The following is a 21,846-nucleotide window of genomic DNA, read 5'->3' on the forward strand; positions in this document are numbered from 1 at the left end:
CTGCAAGAGACAGCATACCCAGCTTTATCAACAACACCTACTAAAGCACCGAGCCTCCCCAAGGAAAACGGCAATAACAAGCTCCCTCTATGACAGCAACACTCAGTTCAGTTTTAGCACTGCATTTCACCTGTATTTTAAAAGGCCAAATCTAGATTATAGTGAAGAGATTCTATTCCTCCATGTGATCTCCTGCGGTTAAGAATAATTTGCTGGCCTAAAACACTCAGGATATATTCTTTGCATTTTCATAGCCAAGATCCATGCACTTGATTCTCACTCATATTTCATTTGTTTTTTTAGATGAGACCAATTTCAGGCATAAAGGTCAATACCTAGTAAAGATGATGCAAGAATAAAAGCAGTGCCATATGGAACTTCCTGAATTTGACTGAAAAACACATCCAAAAGAGCCAACTTCACCTCACAGAGAACACATTACTGTCCATATGCAACGCAAAATGCTGCATGAACTCTAGAAAGCAAAATGTGACATTTGACAACCATCCCTGCAAGCCATCACAGTACTCCTTATAAAACCGTCCTCGTTAATACTCATCAACAAAGGCTGTGCTTTCTCTTTGACACTACGTGTTTAAAAAAAAAGACAGGAGGGGAGACATTTGCGAAGGAAGCTGCGAGGTGAAACTGGCACATCCCTGGTAATTGCAGACTTCACAGATGGCCATTTAGGAAAAGCCCCTCCTTGCCTCCAAGGCATAGACTGAAGGGTGGTTTTCTAAACCAGGAGAGAGAAAGCTGCTGGACCCCTTTCCCAGTAAACATTAAGGTGTCCTGTAAATATAATTCATCCCAGAGATGCCTGAAGGAGAGACAAGAGCAGCCTGGATTCATTCACCGGCCCAGACTCAGCGTCTGACTCAGCCCTGCAACGTCCCTGACTTGCTGGAGGTTCTGAGCCAGCCGCTTATTTCGCGGCTGCTGGTGTCATTATTCTGCCTTTGCTCTTAACCGAAGCAAGTGCCAACCACATTCCATGGATCATACAGAATATACAATAGGAAATGAACCCTACTCATTGGCTTCACATCACAAGCTTCAGCTTGGCTAATTAGAAATGTAGGAAAAGCACCACTATTTCCGTGTTTTCAATCAAGGGAACAAAACATCATCCACTGACCCATATCAAGAAGCAGCTGCCCTGCTGAATTTCTGGCGAAGTCAGGGTGCTCTGCAGAGGGCTGACCTAGAACCAACTGCGTGTTCTGGGGAGGAGCCTCGGGGGCAGCAGCAAGGAGTGAGGGGTTTCAATCTCAATTCCGTGTCTTCCTAGATGTGTGGCCTGGGACATTTTCTTCACTTCTCTGAGCTTCCTCTACAAGAGAGTCTTCATTTATACACAGAAATACTGTAGCTCAGAACACAAATGAGAGGTGTAACAGAGATAACAGTGGATTGTTTATTGCTCTCCTACATAAATTAGGCTTCCTGGAAAACATTCTGCCAAGAAATGACATAAAGGAAAACTTGGTCCAACGAGACGAGGAGAGCCCACCCTATCAGGCTCCCCAGTGACTGTGAGGAGAAAAGGAGGGTGTGCAAGCAAGTGGTGAGACAGGTGTGTCTGAGGCTCACTTGTTTGAGCTGAAGTCCCAGAAGGGCTAGAGACGTTGTTAAACAGATTGAGGAGATTCCATTAGGAAAAACAGAGCAGCTTTATTTTCTATGCACATCTGAACTTAATGGAGTAAACTGTGATCCACCAGAGCCACAAGTCACAGCTGATCTGTTCTGTCAGATTTGGCTGAAGAGTCTCAACACCATGCCTTTTTTTTTTTTCATTAAATGTTACCAGTCGCAAAGTCAAGGGTCTCATCCAGTTGGGTAAAGGTCCAACTAACTTGCGAACTAGAGATATCTCAGTCCAATCCAATCACATTCCCAGTCACTTCTACTTTAAAAAATTAGTCCAATCCAGTTCAAAGCCAGACTGTCTGTCCCTCCTAACACAGACTGCACCTGCTAGTTACTAGTTCTGGCGGAGACGGGGAAGGAGTGGCCTGCTCACCTTCCTCTGGGCCCTGTATACTGACCCTATTGAGGACAGCAAGGAGAGGCCAAGGTGGTAGAGGCTGGCTGGGTAGCAGCACTCCCCATTCTGCTGGCCACTGCCACTTCTCCATCTGATGCCAGTGACAAATCGTTGTTGCCATGGGTGGTCTCTTCCCCCTATATGAAGGCTACATACTGAAGCTTTCTACCAACCAGGTAACCTTAGGCTAAGCAAAGCATGCCAACAGGCAGTGTTTCCTCCACAAAGGCACACAAGATGCAGGGGGCGGGGGGGCGGGGGTTGTATCTCCTCTAGACCCAGCAGTGATAAGCAGAATCCTCCCTCCTCAGGTGTGTACATAAGGAATGAAACTAGGGTACATCTCCCAGGAAGGCCCAACGATGCCTCCGACTCAATCAACTACTGTGTCCTTAACAACCGAGGTCCTTCTGAAACTAAAGACTCCCTACCCTCCAGTTCCAGAAGATGTTGCGAAGCTCCAGCATGTGGGGCTGGATGCTTCCACCCTGTTCGTACCCAGCTGCCCCTCCCCCACCTCTTCACTCCAGTACACACGGGGCACTTCTGTGAGTTGCCAGCCAACAGTAACTCCAGGTGAGAAGTGCACCACGCTCCTTCCAAACCTCCCTTGCTACACACTGGCCCAGACATTCTCTCTGGCTTTGGGGATTTGGTTTTGGAAAAGGATACATGACGAATGGCCCTTCCAAGAGGAGGGAAAGTGTTAATTACCATCACAACCTTAATCCTACCCCCAGAGGCTCTCTATTGCTCCATACATGAGTAAATGGGAGTCACAAAAGTTCTACAGGTCGGTCCTCTCTTGGCAGGCCCTGCTTTAGGGGACTGCTAACACAGGGCATTTTTCTAATCTAAAAATCTATAGAACACATCTCCTTATGCTCTCAATTATGAACTGTCTCCAGAGCAAAGAACTGTGAAGGGCATCTCTCAGAGTTATTATACAACACCACGTGATACTCTTAATATCAGGAGTTAGACACTTAGGTTCTTACCTCCAGCCCTGGCATGCACCAACAGGGTGGTAATGGTGGGGAAAATCACTTAACCTCTCAGAGGTTGGGCTTGTGCTCCTCAAAAGAAACTAATACCACCTGCATTTGAAATGAAGGAATTTGGAAAACTATACAGTTGTAAAATCACACGTTAATATGCCCAGAGAAAAATACCACCTTATTTTCAAAGTAAGCTAAGGGAGAAGTGGGGCATGGGAAGGCCCCGTCCTGCATTTTCACAAAGGCAAAGACAGACAAATATTGCAGAGCCCCAATGAAACTACCCTTTTCTCAAGGCTATCCATGCATGGTGCCAGCCAAGGGCTCCTCTCCTTGGGTCCTCAGTTCCTGATACTATGGTTTACCAATCTCCAGAACTTCAACATTCATTAAAGATTCTAAGCTTAGAGCTCAAAAGTGCCTGAAAGCGCATCATGGTTCAACTGTCTTGTTTTAAAACAAAGGAGCTGGAGCTCCGAGAATAAAGCATGAGATACACCATTCTCTCAGAACACGAGCTGTGCCATGCTGGAGGAAAGAGCTCATTTTCCTCCAAAGCTGGGCAAGGTAGATACAAAGGAGCCCCGTGAAGTGGCCCAGAAGGCGGTCTCTGCCACTTTGGCAGGGTCAGCCAGGAATAAGGGTGTTGCAAAAATGCACACTTCACTCAGCTGCCGTGGGAGTGGAACGCGGCTCTCAGGAAGCATGCACGCAGCTACCGGGCTCATTTTGCTGTACAAGTTCTTATCTACAAAGCCATCTAAAGAACCAAGTGTGAGGTGCTGGCTTTGCCATGAGCTCACTAATTAAAACGTATTAGCAGCATTGAGTCCCATTATCCTTTCAAAAGGGAGAGAGCCAAGCCAGGCCTCCAGCGGCAGGGAAGATAATTAAGTAAAACTGTTTCTCACAGATAAATAATGGATATGACAACAGATGCCCCTCTGTCGTGGATGGGGGGGGGGTAGGGACAACAAAGGAAGAATATGCTTATTGCCAAAACAAATGCAAAATAGCCTCTGGCCTGAGATCAGCCCCCTTTGAACACCAGAGCAGAGAACAGACCTGGCCTCTGTGCACCAGGATGAAACAAAAATCAATGTTTCTACACACGTTACTTATTTCATTATGTACTTGCACTTTGCCTTACAAAAGCAGCTAATACAAATTCAATACGTGTCCACATTTCAAACACAATGCTGCTGCCTTGTCAGCCATGTGGAGCTCCCACCACACACCCTGAGCAGCTCTGACAGGCTGCTGTACACAAGATGCTGCAGAAAGCAACTCTTCCTGGGAGCCTTGAGCCTGCCGGCCCTGTCATCTGCCATTATTCTTGCTCGGCCGCAGTGGATTCGAGATAACAACAGTCACCCAACACAGTTGTTTCCAACACACGCTATCGAGGTCGCAGGCTGAAGGCTACTGGAAGCACATCGTCAACTGCACACCTAATGATCGGCAGCACCTTCTTACCATGAAGTCATGGGATACATTAATGGCAGAGGAAGCCCTAAAACCGCTATGTGTGAAAGGTCTAAAAACAAACCAAAAAAAAAGAGAGAGAGAGAGAGAGAGAGACAACTTTACATGTTTTCCACCAAAGGATAAATATTAGACTACATGAGAAACTGTGACGCTAAGGAAAATGAATCCTAAGCAGTCAGCAGCGAGAAAGCAAGCTATGACTTCTCTTTGCAATCGCCCTGAGCTACTAGTAATGAGATCTCCAAGATAGTTTTCCACTTCTTCCAAGGAGTAGGGGGAACGCACATGCACATGTGTGTGCATATTTTATGAGCTCAGCACAGGTACACATTATGGCAAATTTCAGCCCTGTCTGTGCTCTAAGATGTTACCAAAGGTTTCTGAAATGTGATCACAAAAAGCCAACTGCCATTCATCCTATGGGCCCACAGTGAGGCAGCTTATAATAGAAGCTCAATATATACATGCTGAATAGATGGAGAAAAAAAAGAGAAAAGAAAAGCATGGCAGTTGCCTTTATTTATTTATTATAAGCATCATGGCACATATGCTTTAATAAAAATGAAAGACTGACTTACTACATTATTAAAGTCTGATTTCTTAAGTCGGGTGAGAAAAGAAACTGTTCAGAAAGCTTTCTATATTGGCAAAAGGACAATGTTGAGAGAAGCTAATGGAACATGTGCGAGGCCCCACTGATAGATTTTGCCCCGGAGCAAATCACACACCAACTTATCTTGACATTTGATGAAAAAGGTGGTCAAACCACAACAAATTTTCCCCAGATAAAAGCTGAGTAAGAGTTTTTACGAATGCTGCTTAAAATATAAAGTAACAGCTCAATGAAAAACAAAGTCATGTTTGTAATTAAGATTATTCAGGGAACTCACGCTGACATGGGCAACTCATTTTCTAAAAGCGTGCCAAAGGAATTCAATGCGGGAAAAACAGTCTTTTCGATAAATGGCACTGGAACCACAGAATATCCGTATGGATAAACAAGTAAACCTTAACCCCTATTGCCGCAGCTGTACAAAACAATTAATTCAAGATAAATCATGGGCCTGAATTTAAAGTTAAAACTACAAAACTTGTAGAAGAAAACAGGAGAATATCTTCATGACAAGGGTCAAGATTTCTTTGGGCAGGGTAAGAATTCAACAATTATAAAAGAAGGAAAAGGGTAAATGAGACTTTATTGAAATTTAAAATTCCGGCTCAACAAAAGATAATATTAAGAAAAAAGACTAGGCAAGTCACAGACTGGATAGGATACTCTGAAAACATAGTTCTGGCCAAGAATTCACATTCAGAATATATAAAGAGCTTCTACAACTCCATAATAAAAACAACCAAATTTAAAAACCAGCACAAGACTTCAACAGAAACTTCACAAAGGTACATATACAAATGATCAATACACACATAAAAATATGCTTTCGTCACTGGCCACCAGAGAAATGCAAATTAAAATCATGGTGAGACAATACTACACCAGAATGGCTACAATTAGGTGGAGTGAAAACTCAGAATGTTACAAGGGTGTGAAGCAACTGGAACACTCATATCTTGCACATGGAAGTGAACAACAGTACAACCACTTTGGAACAAGTGTTTGGCAATTTCTAATACAGGTAAATAAATGCCTACCCTTTCCTGCCATTCCATTCCTAAGATTTTACTCCAAAATATAAAAACAAAATGTCCACACAGAAGATCTATACAAAAATGTTGATCGCCACTTAATCATAACAGATAAAAAACTGACCCAAACGTCCATCAACAGGAGAATGGATAAACAAATAGTGATACAATTACAAAAGGGAATACTGTTTAGCAATTTAAAAAAAAAGAACTGCTGATATATAAAACAATGTGGATGAATCTCAAAAACATAATGATAAATGAAAGAAGCCAGATGCGTACACCCACAAAATGTACTATATTACTCCACTTACATAAAGTTCTAGAACTGGCAAAACTAAATAAACTATAATTCAAAGAGTCAGAAAAGTTATTGCTTCTTGGCAACAGAGTTGGAAAGAGGATTAACTAGTAAGGAAAACAAGAGAGCTTTTTGAGTGACAGAAGCATCTTCTGTCTTGATAGAGATAGGTGTCACACAGATGCGTGCATGTGTCAAATTTACATTGCACACTTAGGATTGTGCACTTGATTATGTGTACATCATACCTCAAAAAAGTAAATAAACATTGAATTCTACTTAGCAGGTTTATTTTTGGCAGGAGTACGTGCTAGTAATTCTCAAACTACTTTCTGTCTATTCTAGACCTGAGCCAATGAGTATTGCATACATTGGGTATTACTGAAACCACGTTTCTCACTGGTGAAAAGGGAATTACAAATATAGAAAGGAAAAAACATGAACAGACCCTGTGTTTTAGGTTGAAATTGAAGATACCAATATAAACCTGTAGCTTTTAATATGAAGAGATACAGAACTAAACAAAATATGTATGCATATATACAAACACAAGCACACATTTTCCAGCTTTGTCTACTAAAGAGATCTAGAAAACATGACACCCAGTATAACAAACAGGGTTGGCTCCCAGAGCTCCCTTTCTAAAGACCATCCTCAAAGGAATCAGGGCTCCTTGCACGAAAGGCTAATTCAAGGGCTGAGCAGAAAAGTGTACAATAAGCCTAGAACAGGAAGTAAGGAAATGATAAAAACTAAATAAAGCAGGTGAAAGTGACACCGCAGCTAGCTTGAACAGTCTCTGATTGGCTGACTTGGGGCCAATTTATGCATCAAAATAAATACTCAAAATTATTGGTTAAACTAAGAATCCATCAATCCATATTGATATAAATAAGAAAGGAAAGGCCTTTTCCATAGAAGGTGAACTAATAAGCACGGAAGGAATAATGATGTTATAAAACCATTAATGGTAGCTAAAACTAGTGGGTGAAAGTTTGATAGGGACCAGGATATTCATAAAGCCTAAATGTAGAGTCCACAAATGACTAATTGCTTACAAAGGGAAAACAGTACTTTTATAAATGGAAGGTCCTGGCAGACTTAACAAAATGATCAAAGTTATCATCAATACCGGGACAAGTATCTCCTGATATCATGTACTGGCAAGGACATAGTACTATGTGTTACTGGGTCAAAAACATATAATCTCAATTTAATCATGAAAAAATATCCTACAAATCCAATTAAAAGACATTCTACAAAAGAGCAGGTCTATACTCTTTAGAAATGTGGGGAAAAAAAAAAACATAACACTAGTGAAGAAAGCTAAAGAGATAGAACCACAAAATGTAATCTGGGATCCTAGACTGTGTACTGGACTGGGGAAAAAATAGTCATGAAAGTCATTACTGGAACTGATGAAATATGAATATGAACTATATAGATAGGAATAAAGTATCAATAGAATATATCCTGATTCTGATCATGATACTATGGTTATGTCAAAAAATGATCTTGTTCCTTGGAAAGGAACAGTGTCTCCAAGTTACTCTCAAATGGTTCACACACACACACACACACACACACACACACACACACACACACAGAATGAATAAAGCAATTAAGAGCAAAATATAAACAGTGAATCTGTTTAATAGTTACATTTAAGCAGGAGTTCCTTGCACTACTCTTGCAACATTTCTCTGAGTGTAAAATAATAAAGTAATCAGAGAAACATGAAGAAACCACAGAAAAGCCATTTGGTAAATGGAAAACAAACAATCCACAAGTAGTAGTATACCAAATTTAGGACACTTGGAAGAAAAGAGAACTCACCTGAATTATTTGATTCATTAATCAAAAAATATTTACATCTCCCATTTCTGCTAAACACTGTTGATAAAAAAGGAGACCTATAAGACATGTATCTTCATCATATGACACATAAGACATCAAATCAACTAGTCAGCATGTGAGATGAACTGGGATCATTACAACAGTGAGGGTATGACTTGAACGGGTAAGCAGAGGGAGCACTGACCTCTGCCCAGGAGATCCCAGGGTAGCTTCACGGAGGAAAGAGAGATTGAGTCTATGAGTAGCACTTCAACAGACAGACTAGAAGTAGGGAACAGAGCAGAAAGGTGTCCCGCACAGAAGGGAACAGGATGGAGAAACGCACTGAGGAGCAAACTGTCGTACTTATTGCAAGAAATGTGGGGAGACAGTATAGCTTGGGATCGGAGTATGAAAGGGAGCAGTTAAAAAAAAAAGAAAGAAAGAAAGAAAAGACTAGAAAAATAGTTTGAGGACAGAGCACACAGGAGCTTTTACTGTTAGAGGTGTAGGAGTTTAATTTTAGTCAGTGGAGTGGTTTGGGAGAACGAAGAATGAGGAAGAAATGGCTATTTCACATGTGAAGTCAGGCCAGAGGCTAATCCAACAGTCCAGGAAAGCAGGTATGCACTCAGAGGAGGCAGAAACAGACCAGCATTCCTAAAACTTGTCTCTGGTCTTCTCACCCTCGGCCATAAGAAGGCTCAAGATAACCACTGGTTATCAAGCTAGCTAACAGGCATGAAGTGTACTTCTAGTGCAAGTATACTCTCTGCACTAGAATGAAGGTATTTGTGCAGATTTATGAGCTCTTATGTTTTCCTCCAATAAACCTAGGAAAGCTTTAAAGAACACCCTTTAAAACCTCAGTGTATAAAACTGTTTTTATACACACTACCTTTGAAGGGTCTAAGTAAATTCATTTAAAAAGAAAGGGCCCAGGGTGCCTGGGTGACTCAGATGGTTGAGCATCTGCCTTCGGCTCAGGTCATGATCCCAGGGTCCTGGGATCGAGTCCCGCATCAGGCTCCCTGCTCAGCGGGAGCCTGCTTATCCCTCTGCCCCTCTCTCTCTCATGAATAAATAAATAAAATCTTTAAAAAAAAAAAGAAAAAGAAAGAAAGAAAGGGCCCAAATTCAGGGGTGCCTGGGTGGCTCAGTCGTTGAGTGGCTGCCTTCGACTCAGGTCATGATCCCGGGGTCCTGGGATCGAGCCCCGCATCAGGCTCCCTGCTCAGCGGGAAGCCTGCTTCTCCCTCTCCCACTCCCCCTGCTTGTGTTCCCTTGCTCGCTGTGTCTCTGTCAAATAAATAAATAAAATCTTTAAAAAAAAAAAAAGGAGGGTGCCCAAATTCAAAGCACCTCGTTTCTCCAAAAGTTTTTTTTTTTCCAGATTCAGAAACAAAATCTGTGCCTGCAGCCGTTGTTAAACTTAGCAGTGGAATTTGCATTTAATATTTCCTACATATCATCATTCTACAGCTACAGATGGTCCCCACCTTAGGATGGTTTGACTTAGGATTCTTCAACTTTACAAAGGCACAAAAGCCATATGCATTCAGTGGAAACCATCTCCCAGAGATAGACAGTAGAATGCTCTCTTACGACGCCAGCCAGCAGGGCAGCCGCTGTGAGCCCCAGCTCCCTGTCAGCCTCGGGATCACAAGGGTAAACAACGGATACACCTACAACCATTCTGTCTCTCACTTTTAGTACAGTATTCAATGAACTACATGAGATGAATAACACTTTATTCTAAAACAGGCATTGTGCTGGATGACCTTGCCCAGCTACAGGCTTGCGTAAGCGTTCAGAGCACGTTTAACGTCGGCTAGGCTAAGCTATAATGTTCAGTAGGTTAGGTGTATTAACGGCATTTGTGACTTACAATATTTTCAGTTTGTGATGAGTTTATCAGGATGTAACATCGCCTTATGTTGAGGAAGATCGGTAGTTTTAATTCTTATAAGCAAATACACTGGTGGGGGGGGAAGGGGCAGGAGAGACTAAAAACAAGATTCTTGATACTTCCCACCCCTGCCAAGAGTTGTGTCAGCTCTGCAGCTGGAACTCTTTGAAACTGGGATTCAAGTAAGGCTAAGCTGATTTCGCAGATAGGAATGAAGCAAAATAAAGCTCCAATGTAGGAGGTAGAAACAAACTACCAGAAGCACCATCTACTACTTTCATCTGTGTTCATTTAACACAGAATTAAAGTGATAGGATGTATGGGGCAGGCTAGGCATACTCTCACTTTTGTTTGGAAAAAGCTAAACAATATGTTATGATACATTTCTGTTACATTTCTATTGAAGGCTACCACGAACTTCTAAAATGTGAATTCACTAAGAATTTCTGTTTTTAGGAGATGACAGGAGAGATGAACTTCAAAGCAGCAGAGAGAAGAGGCTCATTCTGCTACTGTCTTTACTATTTCTCTAGGGATGGTATTATCTACACCACTCATAGACGGGCACTATTACAGTTTATAAATATAAAGCCAGTGGAAATTCTACATAAGCTACTATGTAAAACATCTTTATAGTTGTCAAACTCAAGAAAGCATGAAGACCCATACAGATTCTCATCAATCTTATTACATTCCATATTTTGGTACGCAACATCATCCAACCTTGCTTATGACTTCTCTATCTTAACTTCTGGCCATAAAACTAGTACTGAGATCAGGTGTTAGAAGAGCACAGACTTTGAGCAATACCAATCTAGGAGGGACCCCCCACTCTTCCATAAGCCAGCCCTGCATCATTGTGCAAGTTACTTGGCTTGTAGGAATTTCAATTTCCTCATCTGTGGAAATTAAAATTCTAAATGGTCATAAAAATAAATGTTTCCAGTAAAATAAATAATAGCAGTTGGACTTAATGCTGGGGTGGCTATGAAATGTCTTTTAGATTAAATTAGATGATGTATGTAAGCTATTCCTTAGGGAATCCTTACATGGCTGTGCAGTTGAGCACTATAAATATATGCTGTGGGGGGCAGGTAGATGGGGTCTTAAAATCCAGCCTTCACTGCACTGATGACGGGCACACGGTGAAAGCTGTGCCCACCCAGAAGGCACCTCCTCCTCTTTTTAAATTCACACACAGGCACGGTATAGGTTAGCGGTGGTCCCAAATATGCATCCAAGAGTAGCTATTACTCACAAGCATCATAAAGCAATGAGTAGGGCCGAAAGAACTCAGAAACCATTTATCTTCAAGATTATCTTCTCGTCTAGAACTATAATATTTTATTAATGGAAAGAACAAACCTAAACTTTCTAATTGAACAGATGCAATTACTCAGGCCTCCTAAAAAAAATGAGAGAATAAATATTCCTGGTTGAGGCTTAAGGGGCAACTAATGGTGGAGAGGGAACACTAATAAAATCAAGCTATTAAAGAAAGAAAACAGGAAAAAAAGAGCTTTGAAGTTCTTCCTCCTTTTGCCAGGAAAAAAAAAAAATAGCCAGTAAAAGACCACATCAGTTAAATAAGGACTAACCTCTAACTTGGTAACTATTCTAACTTGGTGACATTTCAAAGAGCACTGACCCAACATAGAGAAAACCAGCTCCAAACACTTGAGCTGATCAGTTGTGATGGATAAGAAATAAAATGATCAATTATTTTGTGCCACGTCACTTTTTTGCCTAATATAACTAACCAAATCTAAAACAAACCCCATGGAACAGAGAAATCCAAAAAGGATACCCTGACAAATGTTCAGAAGAAAAGAATGCTCTCATTACCACTATATCAACATTATATCTGAGCCAGAATATACTGCTTCCTTCTATACTCAGAAAGTGGATGAGCCTTTTTTTAATTACTTTTTTTACCTATCACATGATATCAAACATTAAATTCACCAACAAATATTAGAGCTTGATCTCCATTGTTGCCTAAAGATACTCAATTGTGATAAGCATATTAAAATTAGTATATATATAAATATATATATTTGCATTGTCTAAATTCACATGAGTATAATGTTGCTTTTATAATAAAGGCTTAAGAAATTTAAAAATACTGCCACAAAGCAAGTTTGCAAATACAAATTGTCCTTGAGGCATGTGTGTTCCCAGCTGAAGTCAAACAGGACGATGCTCTGCCTTCCTGTTTCAGCTCTCGTGCCCTAAACAAGTGTCCTTTGGGCAGCATATTGTGTGCCAAGTTTTTTGCATTTTTTTGCAACATACGGGTGACTTCACCTTTTACAATAGCCCCAAGCAGGGGCGCCTGGGTGGCTCAGTCGTTAAGAGTCTGCCTTCAGCTCAGGTCATGATCCCAGTACCCTAGGATCGAGCCCCGCATCGGGCTCCCTCTTCAGCGGGAAGCCGGCTTTTCCTTCTCCCACCCCGCCCCCCAGCTTGTGTTCCCTCTCTCGTTGTGTCTGTCAAATAAATAAATAAATAAAATATTTAAAAAAAATAAAATAAAATGGCCCCAAGCATAAGGCTGAAGGTTGTGATGTACCTTATGGAGAAAACACATGTATTAGATAAGCTTCCTTCAAATGTGAGTTATAGTGTCCTTGGTCATGACTTTGATGTTAATGAGTTAACAATGTATATTAAACAAGATGGCTTTAAATGGAAACATACACAAGGTTATGCTTTGATCGGCTGATGAAAATGTTGTAACCAGAGTCTCTCCTATTTCCACTGGGAGCAAAGGTTCAGTACTTGTTAATTCAGTCTTTGTGGCAACTTTACAGACCAAAATTATCACCAAAAACAAGAATTAAATGTAGACAGTAAAAAGGTCAATGCTTAAATAAATGACATTTCCAGATAATTATCTGGTAATACTGGATTTGGTTATAATGTAGCTGTAAGAAGAAGCTAAAAGTAACAGCTGAACACAGCTTTATTTCCAAACTTTCAAGCACTCGAATGTCACACATTATCTACTCTATTCAAAAATATAGTCACAATAATGTGATTCGTAAGTAATATGAAGGTAAAAGAAATAACCAAAAAAAATTTGCTGAAGTGAAACAAACATGTTATAGATTTTAAAATTCAAATACTGATTTATACAAAGCACCCATTCAGTATAAGAAATTAGCAACTCACCCAATGTTATTAGACTGCTACTGGTTCTTATAATACAGAATTATATTTACATGAGAAAACAATAAAGCTAAACTGTATATAAACTCAACATTCTTTGATTCACTTCAGAACTTCTATGCAAGGAAACTTTTGGAGATGATGGATATGTTCATTACCTTGATTATGGTGGCGATTCAACAAACATATGCATACGTCCAAACTCATCAAATTGTCTACATTAAAAGTATGTACAGCTTTTTGTATATAAAGCATATTTCAAAAAAGCTGTTAAAAAAAAGAAGTGGTTCATTGCAGGAAAAAAAGTAACTGCTATGACTATAAATCAACACCATACAAATAAGAGTATTCATGCATGTTATAGAATGACAGATTTCTGTTTCCAGGAAATAATCATGTAGTATATTACAGTCTGTCTTTATATTTTTATAAATATTTTTGCAATATATGCAAAAAATACCTTTTGGACTTTAATCTCTTATCAAAACAATCTTTATCCACATTCTCTATCAAAATCTAGGGCCACACATAAAACTGAAAAATTGGTTGTGAACTGCAATACTCTATCTATATATATCCTATTTGTGTCAATGGACACAAATTATCTGCCTAGAAGTTTCCTGACACCAATTTTAAGCCCAGGTCTTTGCTACTCCCTGTCTGCAGTTTTTTCAACAATTTAATCCCTCACTAACAAAAACTATCAAAGCTATTTTGAAAGGCCTGTTTCAAATCCTTCAAAAATGAAAAATCTTTTTCTACTGATAATATCCCTACATTTCAGATTTCAGCTTGAACTCTTTACACAAGTTTTCTTCAAATGGGTTATTTGTCAGTCAACAGGTCTGCATTGGCCAGTCTCTTAATTAAAGCCGTGGGAATAACAGCACCATTTCTTCTCCAGGCAACGAATCTCTCTCTGAAGGTGTGATTACCTCCACACACTCAGGTCCTTCCTAAATTAGCGGTGTGCCCTTTTCTGCGCTCAGTGATTCACAGTGGAAACTGAAACCTGAGAGAAACAAATCTAAACACATGAAAGCAAACAAGTAGACAATTCTTTCTTAAGCTTCACGAAGTAGAGAGATAGTCACCATTTCTCAAAGATTTTGTTGACAATGAAACTGTTCTGCATTTTGGTATTTATGTGTCCTGGAATATTTTAGCCCCAATCTGTATCTCTGTTTTCAGAATCAGATCACTCATCATCAATAAAATTATGAAGTTCTAGGTTGCAAAGTTTGAAGACTTGCGAGGAAGAGAGCCCAAAATAGAAAACAGAGCACTGCCCAAATAACTTACAGTTAATGTTCCAATTGCTCTACTCGATTATATAAGAAGTGGCCCTATTACAGTATTTGCCACACCAAATTGCATGACTGTCCTGAGATACTGGACCTATCTCCTCTCCATCTCTGTCAGCTTGCTCAGCAACTACACAAGGTAGGCTCTTGAGGTCCATGGAGAAGGAGAAGGTAGAAGTTGAAAACAAGGTGAGTAATCATCAGCAAACAGCAATGCCAACTGTCAGAACTTTTCCAAATGTCAAAATAGACAGAACAGGCGTGGTCAGAATAGACACCTCCCTTCCAAAAATCTGCCCTCAAAAAGTAACCTCCGCTCCCTCCACCACACACACACAACTAATGTTTCAAAAAGAATAAAGATAGGAAGCAAATCTTCTAGAATTCCTATCACACTGACCCTTTCACATTTGTTTTCTACAATCAGGAAAATAAATTAGAGGTGAAGATGAATTGCCACAGGGAGAGAAATAGAAAGATAAACAATGCCTTTACACTTAGAGGAATTTTTATTTGATTTCATGTAATAAATTTGAAAAGGTACCCAAGCTATATTTTTCACATTCTTGACAATTTCAATTCCAAAAAAAAAAGAACTTGTAAGATTCAGAAATTAGGAAATTAGAGACATTCCATTTTGAGGAATTAGTCCTAAGGAAATATGTAAAGGTAAATATCTAGATACAGCAAAGATGAAACTACAATAATGTTTATTACACACCATAATAGCAAGAAGAAAACATTCTAAATGATAGACAATGGGGAACTGCCACATTATATTCTGATACACCCACACAGCAGCATTCGGTGCATTTATTGCAAATTGTATACATCTACTCCTGACATGGCAATATGTTCATGATATGATGAGTATAACATGACTGCATTCTTATAAAATGCATGAATGACTATATATATCATGAAAGGGATCTGAATGGATCTGTACAAAGGCACCAACAGTAATCATCTTGGCATGTTTGGCTTGCTTCTATTTCCTGATTCCCGTCATAATAAACATGTTTCTTTTTGTACAAACAAAAAAACCCAGATCATTTAGACATAAAATACAAAAACAAGACTAAATGACTTGTCATTAACATCCTCAGCCTAAAGTAAACAGATGTTCAATTTTATACCAGCGGAAAAGTCACTTCCAATTTTTAATGCAAGAAAAAATGTTAGCTTCTTACCTAGGTTAGCACTGATTCGTATGTTTCCCTAAGATGTAAAAAGACAAATGAATTGGAATGCCTAAGAAATGCAGTATTCAGTGAAACGATTTTCAAAGGGTAAACACAATATCCACCCAAAAAGAACCAGTCCAATTTCCTGTACATGTAAATTGGGTATGGTGAACAAAATTCAATCTTTCTTTGATGAATGAGGATCTCTCACTGCCTCAAGAGTCAAAGTTGCAAAACTGGACACGGAGAAAATACAGAGAGAAGATAGTGAATGTGCTCTGACTCAAGCACATGCCATGGAAATGGGTTCCCCGAATAAATTCCCAAAGTGCCCTCGTTTTCTATGATCTGTGTCTGTCTCTAAAGTTTAACACAAAAGATCCTAGGCTGATGGTTCAAGTTCTCAGTTAACTGCAATTTTGTCTAAGTCACTGGAGAAAATTCTCATATATCTAATAAATACTGAGCAGCATTTGTGAACAATATGGAAGTTTTATACCACATTCACACAGGGCAATATAAGCTTTTTGCTCATTATCAAGCACAAATACCAATCACCTAAGGAAACCTTGGAAAAATATATACGCAAAGGCAGAAACCAAAAAAGCAAAGAATGATAGATTTCACTACATAAAATTTGTAAGTCCCCTGTGACCAAATACCATAAGCAAAATGAGAACACAAATAACTAGGAAACATAATTGTAACAGATTGTCAAGATTTACATCTTCATTATATATTTTTTTAAATTCTAGTTATTAAGAAAAAGACAAAATTCACTAGGGTCACGAAGTGCACATTCACAAAAGGAAAACAAGCATATGGTGAAACATTTTATATGAATAGAAATAAAAATACAATATAAATAGATACAGTTTTTGTTAAAGACAATGTGAATAAAAGAACATGAGCAAATATAAGAGGAAACAGACACTCAAATACTGCTGAGAGGAATGTAAATCAACACATTTCTGGAGGGAAATTTGGCCATGTGTATCAAAAGCCTTAAAAGCATATACCATTTGATAAAACACTTCTATTCCTAAGACTTTATCCTTAGACAATTAAGCAATATTTTATCTAAAAAGTTATTCATCGTAGCTTTAAATAGAAGCCAAAAGCTAAATTTTTATCAAGAGATTGGTAAAATAAATACCATTTATTGAAAATCATGATGAGCCAGAACACTTATAAACATCAGAAAATATTTTAAAATGTTAGATGGTAAGTACTGACATGAAACAGAACGTCGATTGTTCACAGCAGGTTTGCCACCCAAACACAGGTGTCATGAAAACCATCACTAAACCTAAGCCAGATGGGAAAGGAAAAGACTCATATCAATATTGTTCTCAGTGGGCATGAAGATTCAGGAAGTCTACCACTACAAGCCGTCTGATAGACAAATGTGGTGGGAAGAAGAGAACTATGGAAGAATTTGAGGAGGCAGCTATTGAGGTGGGAAAGGGCTCCCTCAAGTATGCCTGGGTCTTGGATAAACTGAGAACTGAATGTGAGCTTATTACCACCACTGATATCACCCTGCGGAAACTCAAGACCAGCAAGTATGATGTGACCACCACTGATAGCAGAGGACACAGACACTTTATCAAAAACATGATTACAGACACAGCTCAGGCTGACTGTGCTGTCCTGATTATTGCTGCTGGTGTTAATGAATTTGAAGCAGGTATCTCCAAGAATGGGCAGACCCGTGAGCATGTCCTTCTAATTTAACACTGGGTGTAAAAGAACTAACTGTTGGCATTAACAAAATGGATTCCATTGAGCCATCCTAGAGCCAGAAAAGACACAACAAAATCATTAAGGAGCTCTGCACCTACATAAAAAAAATTGGCTACAACTGCATCGCAATAGCATTCGTGCCAATTTCTGGTTGGAATGGTGACAGCATGCTGGAGCCAACTGCTAACATGCCTTGGTTCAAGGAATGAAAAGTCACCTGTAAAGATGGCAATGCCAGTGCAACCATGCTGCTGGAAGCTCTGGATTGCATCCTACCAACACCTCATCCAACTGACGAGCTCTTAGGTCTGTCTCTCCAAGACATGTACAAAATTGGTGGTATTGGCACAAGGGCCATGTGGAGAGTGGGGTTTTCAAACCCAGCAGGATGGGCACCTTTTCTCCAATCAACGTTACAACTGAAGTAAACGCCAATGAAATGCACCATGAAGCTTTGAGGGAAGCTCTTCCTGGGGACAAAGTGGGCTTCAATGTCAAGAATGTATCTGTCAAATATGTTTGTTGTGGTGATGTGGCCAGTGACAGCAAAAATGACCCAACAATGGAAACAGGGGGCTTCATGGCTCAGGTAAGTATCCTGAATGATTCAGGCCAAATCAATGCTGGATATGCACCTGTGCTGGACTGTCACACAGCTCACACCGCTTCCAAGTTTGCTGAAGATTGATCATCATGCTGGGGGAAAAGCTGGAAGATGGCCCCAAATCCTTGAAATCTGGTGATGCTCCATTGTTGATAGGGTTCCTGACAAGCTCATGTGCGTTGAGAGCTTCTGACTACCTTCCTCTGGGCCTTTTTGCTGTTCATGACATGTGACAGCGAGTTGCTGTGGGTTTCATCAAGGTAGTGGACAATCAGGCAGCGGGAGATGCCAAGGTCATCAAGTTGGCCCAGAAGCTCAGAAAGCTAAGTGAACATTACGCCTAATAGCTGCCACCCCACTGGTAATCAGTGGTGGAAGAACAGTCTCAGAACTTCTTATTTCAATTGGCCATTCAAGTTTAATAGTAAAAGACTGGTTGATTTTAACAATGCATCGTAAAACCTTCAGCAGAAAAGGAGAACGTTTTGTGGACCATTTGTTTCATGTGTGGGTGACAGTTTTAAGTTACCAGTTTTTTAAAAAAAGTACTTTCTAATGCAAACAACTTGACCAAAAATCTATCACAAAATTTAAGGCCCATTAAAACAAAGTTTAATGAGGAAAAAACCCAGACTGTATAATATGATCTTCAATTTTCTTTTAAAAAGGTTTTTTTTGAACACAGCTGTGTTAAAAATACTGAAAGGACCTATACCAAAATGTAAACTGGGATTATTTGCATTTTGCAGTTCTTAATATTTTTAATTTTTTTCATCATGTTAAGTGTACTCCTTAAGCCCCATTCCTATTTCCCTCCACCCATCTCCCCTCTGGAAACCATCAATTTGTTCTCTATAGTTAACAGTCCATTTCTTGGTTTGGCTTTTTCCCCTTTGCTCATTCACTTTGTTTCTTAAATTCCACATATGAGCAAAATCATATGGTATTTGTCTTTCAATGACTGACTGACTTGGCTTACCATTATACTCTCTAGCTCTATTCATGTTGTTGCAAATGGCAAGATTTCATTTTTGTTTGTGGTTCAGTAATATTCCCATATATATAAACACACATACACACATTCCTCTACATATATATATATATATTTACACATACACACTACATATATATATATATACACATACCACTTCTTTATCCATTCGTCTATCAGTGGACACTTGGGCTGCTTCCATAGTTTAGCTATTGTAAATAATGTTGTAATAAACATAGGGATGCATGTATCCCTTTGAATTAGTGTTTTTATATTTCAGGGTAAATACCCAGTATTGGGATTCCTAGATTGTAGGGTGGTTCTATTTTTAATTTTTTCTGCATTTCTTACATTTTTTATAATAAATATATCACCACTACCACCAAAAGAAACTATTATTTAATAAAATTTAATAAAAGTAAACCTCTATTCATAGCACAACTACTCACAAGAGCAAAAATTAAGAAATAACCCTAGTGTCCATCAGTGGATAAGCAAATCATAATACACACACACACTTGAATATTAATCAGCCATAAAAAGGGAATGAACTACTGTTACATGCTATGTTGTGGACAAATCTCCAAAACATTATGCTGAGTCAAAGAAGGCCAACACAAAAAAATCACATATTATATGATTCCATCTATATGAAATAATCCAGAATAAGTAAGTGAATAGACACAGAATGCAGACTGGTGGTTGCCAGGCACAGCAGGGAGTGGGGAAATGGACAGAAATTACCTAATGGGCACACAGTTTTATTATGAAATGACAGAAAATGTCCTAGAACAAGACAAAGATGGTGGTTGCACAATATTGTGAATAGGCTAATTGCCATTGAACTCTTCAATTTAAAATAAAACTGTTAATTTTATGTTATGTGAATTACACTCTATTTTTAAAATTTAAAAAATAAGGGGAAAAGGTGAACATCTAATCATCCCATTCCTCTTTAAAGTTTACCAAATTGTTTCAATTTGATATGCTTGATATCGTAAGAGACCATTATCTCTACCTAGTATGCTAGTGTGTCTGTCTGTCCATCTGTCTCTCATTCACTCACTCACTATTCTTATTAACAAATAATGATGGGTAACATTAATATGGTACTTACTATAAAATTATTCTCAAAGTTCACATTAAGTATATTGAATTCTTACAACAAATCTATGAGGTAGGTATTATTATTGTTCTTTATTATCATCATCTCTGATTTACAGAAGAGAAAGAGAGACACAAAGAGATAAAATGACTTGCTCAAGACTACACAACCAGAAAGTGACAGCATTGGGATTTAAACCCAGCCAGGCTGGCTTTGGAGTCCTATGCTCTCAAGCACTTCACTTGTTATATTCTACTTCCTTTTAAAGAATGCATGGTCTTGGTAGAAAATTAGAAATAGAGGTTAAGCATATGAGGTAGGAGGGAGACCATCCATAATCTTGCCACCCAGGTATAACCACTGTTAATTTTTCCGAATAAATACACACATCTATATACCTATACCAAAGCTTTCATAACATACTATATTATCTGTTTAACATATTATAAACCTCTTCCATGTAAATAAATACAATGCCATGTCATCACGTTAAATGGGGCTATGGTATTCCATTTAACACAGGAAACAATTTAACCAGTCACCTATTAAAATTTGGGGTTGTGGGGCACCTGGGTGTCTCAGTCAGTTGAGCATCCAACTCTTGATTTCAGCTCAGGTCATGATCTCAGGGTCATGAGATTGAGCCCTGTGTTGGGCTCTGCACTGGGTATGGAGCCTGCTTAAGATTCTCTCTCTCTCCCTCCCCCTTTCTCTCTAATAAGAGAAATAAAAATAAAATTTGGGGTTGTTTATGAATAACACTGAGATGAATCACCTTACAAGTACATCACTATTAACCAATTTACTTAAGATGTAAAATACTCGGTGAGAATATGTTTCAAAGCTCTTGACAACTATTACCCAACTGTTCCTAAAAAGTCTTTAACACTTGATACTCCCATTTATATATTATAGGAATACCTCCTCTTATCACACTCACTTTTCAGAATTTTCCCAGTCTGTCTCAGAACACAGTCTAATAAACTCAAGGATAATTTTATTCCCTACTCCACCCCTCCAACAGATACATAGTCCCAAAGAAGAAGAAATTTATTTCTATCTAGGGAGATGCTTTTAAACGTATAGATTTGTGGAACACAGATATCTTTACAATGTTGAGCCTTTCTAACAATGTATCTCTGTTCAGAAATAACTCTTCTTATAAACATCCCTGTGGGACATGATCCTTTTCAAGTGAGAAAACAAGGTCTCAGAAGTTAAAATAAGGCCATAGGCCAGTGGCTAAGGATGATTCAAAAGAAAAGCAAATTTCACCCATGCCAAAAACTGTGAATCTTTTCCTATAGGAAAAAATCCTAGGCTGTCGCAGATATAAATTATTACTAAGATTGAGTCCTATCTGTGCCAGATCATCCCATAACCCAAGGCAGAATTACAGAAGGCTAAGACTTTCTAACCACCCCCCAAAATCTTGTGTTGAGAAATGTTAAGTATCTCAAGCTAAATGTCTAACCTCAATTGACTTGGATGACTAGATGAAATTACAGAACT

At 39.1% G+C, this 21,846-nt stretch overlaps 1 protein-coding gene and 1 pseudogene across 1 annotated transcript in view; one reads left to right on the forward strand and one right to left on the reverse strand.

Annotated features, from left to right (window-relative positions):
* ELAPOR2 (endosome-lysosome associated apoptosis and autophagy regulator family member 2) overlaps nucleotides 1–21,846 on the reverse strand; it is a 180,160-nt gene that overhangs the window by 132,947 nt on the left and 25,367 nt on the right. The gene's annotated exons all lie outside the window — the stretch shown is intronic.
* Nucleotides 17,207–18,582, forward strand: LOC114220827 (elongation factor 1-alpha 1 pseudogene; annotated as a pseudogene).

The sequence above is a fragment of the Eumetopias jubatus genome, unplaced genomic scaffold (assembly GCF_037043125.1).
Source record: "Eumetopias jubatus isolate StellerSeaLion01/CBP00866 unplaced genomic scaffold, mEumJub1_p1.0 scaffold_14, whole genome shotgun sequence".
In the NCBI taxonomy this organism is placed as follows: domain Eukaryota; kingdom Metazoa; phylum Chordata; class Mammalia; order Carnivora; family Otariidae; genus Eumetopias; species Eumetopias jubatus.